Genomic DNA, 6000 nt, shown 5'->3' on the forward strand with positions numbered 1-6000 from the left:
TGGTGAGTGACGTACGGCTGACATTACATCACCGAATAGGCTGCCTCGTGTGTGTGTCGGTGCATGCACACAGGTGTTTAATGCATGTCTGAGCCCAGCCACATCTATATCCGCATGCATTCACGTTCATGCCTTAACATAAATGTATTCAATGCATGTATCAATCAAGCATGTGATGTGTGCCGACGACGACATATACATTCTCAAGTTATAATATTCAGAGAGGCAAAGCATTGTGGGGGCCAGAGTAAAATCAGTTGTGTTAATTTAACCATTCGTAAGTCTGAGAGGGTACAAACTGTGAAGCAAATGGACCCGTAAAAGGTTCCGTTTCCTTACATTTTGCACCCTCTCAGAGTTAAATTGACTGTGTAGCTGCATCATCATAATCAGACTGACATGACATGATAGCGTGGGCCATTGGGCCGTGATGAGTCTGTTACATACTGTACTAAAGCCATCACCTTCACTCAGGTAAATTGCACTAAACGCTGGGGGGGGAAATCGCTCACAATACATTATATACGCTGCATTGCACAAAAACCCACCAATGCATTTATTTATTCTGCGGGATTCTCGACAAAAACAAACCAATTCCACCTGACAGAACAGTGGGCACATTTGTATAACACGGGAGTGTCGACTTGGTGCAGTCGACCCAGAAACGGAATCATGAATACTGTATACTACTATACAGTAAATAGTATACACAATGCACGTACAGTATGGATAAATTCAGACTGGTCAACATGGTGTCTTAGACTGAGGTGCGTTATAGACCAGGGCTATACCGACATTGGACATTGAGAATCCAGGGACTCCCAAAGCTTTTTAACAGAGTAGATACTCTGTTACTCTGAGAATCTAATACGGGCGTACGTGAGTGTGAGTGTGTGAGTGTGAGTGTGAGTGTGAGTGTGAGTGTGAGTGTGAGTGTGAGTGTGAGTGTGAGTGTGTGTGTGTGTGTGTGTGTGTGTGTGTGTGTGTGTGTAAGCGTGTATGTACAATGTACGTTTTATTATGAAGGCTCATTTATCTTGGGTTATACATTCATTCACTGAGGTGCTTGTTAACAGGGCTACGAGTGTGTGTGTGTGTGTGTGTGTGTGTGTGTGTGTGTGTGTGTGTGTGTGTGTAGCCTCGGGTGTTGATGCACAGTGACATCAGTCTATAGGAGCTTTCCTCACTACGGCTTGAATTGTATTCTCAACCTCAAACACAGAGTTTGTGTGTGTGTGTGTGTGTGTGTGTGTGTGTGTGTGTGTGTGTGTGTGTGTGTGTGTGTGTGTGTGTGTGTGCGTGTGCGTGTGTGTGCACGCTTGTATGTGTGTGTGTGCGAGCATGCTTGTATGTGTGTGTGTGTGTGTGTGTGTGTGAGTGAGTGAGTGAGTGAGAGAGAGAGACAGAGAGAAAGAGAGAGAATGTTTGAGTGTGCTGCCTTTTGATGAGTGTTCAACTATTCCCCTGAGATATGGATATGTGGTGAACTTGTCAGCAAAACATTCATGTATGCTTGTTTGTATACATGTATGTATGTATGTATGTATGTGTATATTAAATATACAGACGGGTGAAAAATAAACAAACAACAACAAAGTATAAGGTGTTGGGCCACCACGAGCCCAGGTGTTTTGACGGTGTAATGGCGGAGAGTGGGTAGGATTTGTTCAATTGGTTTAATACGTGGTGACAATGAAGGCTATATACCGCATATACACATATTTCAAATAACCTTCATACTCATCAAAGCATTTGCAGTGACCTCATGTATTATGGATCGGGGGTATATGGACATCCTGTTATGACCGCTCCTATCAGGATAGAAATGTTTCATCATGGGATATAAAGGTCATCTCATCACTCAGTGGACCCACCACCACCACCACCACCACCATCACACCATGCCCGGGAAAATGCCAAACAGAGAGACCCACTGAACCTGCTCAATGCAGGGGTCAATAATGAGAGTAATGTAGTGAGGCGTTTATGCACTGATTTGTGCATATAGCATCCCCTCGGTGTGTCGTCGTCGATGGTGCTGTTCTAGCTGACAGTCTGCTCACGTCCACTTCTGTTCCGTTTCTCCCTTCATATCACACTGTGCGGAGCATCGCACGGTCACTGAGTTTATGTTCAGACCACAATGCCTATACAGTATTTACTTGTCTTATAAGTTTAGTTCCTGTTGAAAAACACTATAGCCCAGTTGAGCTAAGTCTTTGGAGTTAAGCTCCTGCCACCCGTGACAAAATAAATAACCCCCCGGCCTTTATAGTCAAACTATAAATTATGCAAATCTCAGAGAGCACCCCCAAGGGAGTGCCGTGCCCGCGACATTAAGTCGTCGGATAGTCGGCCAGTCGTTCTCAAAAGTCCTTGAGAGGAATCCGTTGAACCACTTCTGATTCTGATTGGTCTGTGGGCGGGGCTGACCACACAGCCTTCCAATGGTAATCTGGTCCGTGTATGTAATGTCAAATTCAAGCCACTTCATTTCTCATCGTGATTTGTTGAGCACTATCCAATCAGTGATGACGTGCCAAATGCTAGACGGGCCAGACTGAGAAGCAAAGTGATTTCCCATTCTGACCTGAGATCAGATTCTAAAAATGACTTCTACATCCTGACAGTTTTCTGAAAAAGCTATGTTTCTATGTCAGTCGTTCTTCGATTTTTCAAAAATAGCAGATCTACAAGCTCATAATGCTAACACCAAAAGGGGTTTCCGCACAAAATGGGTTAAAAGTCTGGAGAGAATCAGTCTGGATTCCAGGCTAAAAGCAATTCTACTTTAGTAATAACTAACACACTAATCAAACATTTTACAAGTCATTACTTTCAAAACAATGCCTCATTTGCCTCTCATTCTCATCACCCATTGATCGTTTGTTAGAGTGAAACAAACAACGCCGACATTATCACAGTGCAGAGCAGTGCAGTCGGGGCACCATCAATTCTAAAGTTTGGAAGACGTGGGCGATAGTTGATGGTTTTCTCCAGCCACAACTCTATGAGGTGTTGCGCTGTATACAAAGCAGAACAAAGTTGTGACTGACGTTGCAGACACCGTTTTGGACATCCATTGTTTGTTGTGTTGAAACTGCAACCCTCAGCTCTGCATATAACGCCCAATTCACTCAACACACATACATGATGCATTGCAGCCTAATTTCTAACATGACGCTAATGCCGCGTTGCTTTAAAACCTTTTTTTTAGCTTGTATATCTGTACTTAAATAAAAAGTGTGTACAGGTGGCGCCTGCACAGTAGCTCCTTATGCTGTGTATATGTTGAGTTTGTCTACACGTGCACGGTAGGGCATTGAGCGGGAGCGCTTTATCATATAACACGCCTGTTCAATCATCAACGCATTGTGGCAAGCTTTCTATATGAGAACGCAAATGCACAAAAGTACGAGGACGACGACGATGATGATGATTATTCCCGGTCAAAGAGACAGATAACACAGACTCACAACCCAAAACCAACATACTGTACATCACATCTGCACTTTAAAAATGACTTATTTGCCTCAAAGTACTATGCAGCTGAAGGAGAATTTCGGGCTAGAAGGCTTTCTTACCTTTATTTGTATAGTTGTTACCATAAGCCCTCAATGGGGCGTCATGGGTTTAGTGCTAATTCGCTTATTTCCATCGATATAAGTAGTAAAGTGTGCCGCTGGGGTACTATTCCCATACAGAGGATATATAAAAAAGAAATGGATTTCCGAGCGATGGAAATAAGCGAATTAGCACTAAAACCCAACACCTCATTGAGGGCTTATGGTATAGGGGAAATAGCCAATGATGCATTTTTGCACCAAATAACACCTGGACCTCTTTGGTGAGGACGTAACAAACAACAAATAACGGTAAGAATGCCTTCCAGCCCGAAATTTTCCTCCTTTTAAGCAGGAAGTCCAAAAACTATATGAATAACAAATATCTACATGGGTATACATTTCCCTGAATGCTGCTTTAATAATCCTCCGTAAACATATTATGCCAAAAGAACCTATAACTGTGGTGTGTGTGTGGGCCAAATAAAAGCTTGAGCGGAGAGAGAGGGACCCGTATATCAGCTGCCAGAACGCTATAAAGTATAAAGTGATCCCTGAAGCCCCGGGAAAGTTCCATCTGATCCCACTGGAGGCCCCTGAGCTTATGGCAGCCTCTCCGGTGCAGGGTACAGTACAGAGGAGGCTGCTTTATCCCGTTTTGCGCGGGAACCCCTTTTGGTGTTATAGCATCATGTCATGCTTTAGCTATTTAAAAAATCACACCCGTGTGAACTGAGTGGTGCAATTCCCCCCCACCTCTCTCTCTCTCTCTCATTAGCAGGCAACAGAGCAGCCACTATCCCTCTCTCTGTTTCTGGCGCCCCCTACTGGTACTAATAAGTCATATACTCGTGCTCACACATTGGTGCATGAGACATAGGTAGACAGACACATAGGTAGACACGGACATTGCTGGTTGCAGGAGTGCTTGCACCACTCAAAAATCGAAGAACGACTGGCACAGAAACATAGCTTTTTCAGAAAACTGCCAGGATGTATAGAAGACATTTTGTAGAATCTGATCTCAGGTCAGAATGGGTTATGTGAGCTCATCACTCTCATCCCCCCCTATGATCCACAGCCCAAGGCCACATGATCTGTCTGGCCGCAGCCCTCCTCCTCGTCTCCTCCTCTCCACCCCCCCCCCCCCCCCCCCCCCCCCCCTCCCTTCTTCACACTATCCTCGCCTCGCCAGTCTTCATGAGTCACTCGACGTCCCACTTGACCACGTGAACCCTGTCTGTCACGATGGGAGCTGAACATCTGTAAAGAGATCCGCCAGGCGAACAGGTCTTTGAAAATGCGATTAATAATAGAGTTTTAAAAGACCTCGGGAGGAGGCGTGCCATTTATGGATATATAGCGGAAGAGATGGATGCTTAAGAGATGTGGCACAGCTCGACAGGTTGGACGAATGCGTCCGACCGGGAGTCGGATGACTCAAACGTTAGTCGGATAACAAATGTCATCGTCCCACATTATCGTCCCTCGACATCAATCTCCTATACTGAACCTGTAACTGTGACACAATTCCATTGTCAATCATATTCAGCATATTGCAATGAACACAAAGGCGGTTTGATATGTTTGTATGTGTGTGTGTGCTGAATGTGTGCGTGACAGCCGTGAAAAAGATGTCACGCAATTTTGATCGACTTCACCCCCTAGGAGGACACATGTCTATAAAGATGCTGATCCATGTCCTTAATAACAGTTTTTTCACACACACACACACACACACGCACACGCACACGCACACACACACACACACACACACACACACACACACACACACACACACACACACACACACACACACACACACACACACACAAAACGGTTGTCATTCTGAATACTGATCAATCACACAAAATAGCCAGGACTCAACAACACTATAACGGGGAATTCAGGTCAACAGTGAGAACAGAACTGACAGACAGTTAGAGAAGCTGAGGAGAGATTCCCCTGGCTTGGGAAATAACAGGAATATTCAAATTAATTCTGCTGGGGCTTCAAAGGAGACTGAGGAGGCTGAAAGTGAGTATTGGATTTGAGTGCCACGAATTAGCTTGTTAAGAACCATACCATGCATGCTTGCGCACACACCAGCAAATAAGGGCGCAGACAGATTCTATGCATGTGTGTGTGTAATCACACAAGAGCACACACACTTAACCAGTAAATAAACATGTGCATGCCTCTCCGCGCACATACAGTATAGGCACGCACGTCGCACGCACACACACACGCACGCATGCACACTCACACACACAAAACCATGGCCACAACGTGAAGAGGGATGGAGGCTCATTTGAAGCCAGCTTTACTGTGCAGTGTGCATGCATCATGCCTTCTGGGCAACGGATGCCAAAATCCACAGGGGATGCACACCATTAGCTCCTAATCAATATAAATGGACCCCCCTCTCTGCATGTTG

The sequence above is a fragment of the Protomyctophum bolini genome (genome assembly GCF_963924005.1).
Source record: "Protomyctophum bolini genome assembly, chromosome: 16".
Classification (NCBI taxonomy): domain Eukaryota; kingdom Metazoa; phylum Chordata; class Actinopteri; order Myctophiformes; family Myctophidae; genus Protomyctophum; species Protomyctophum bolini.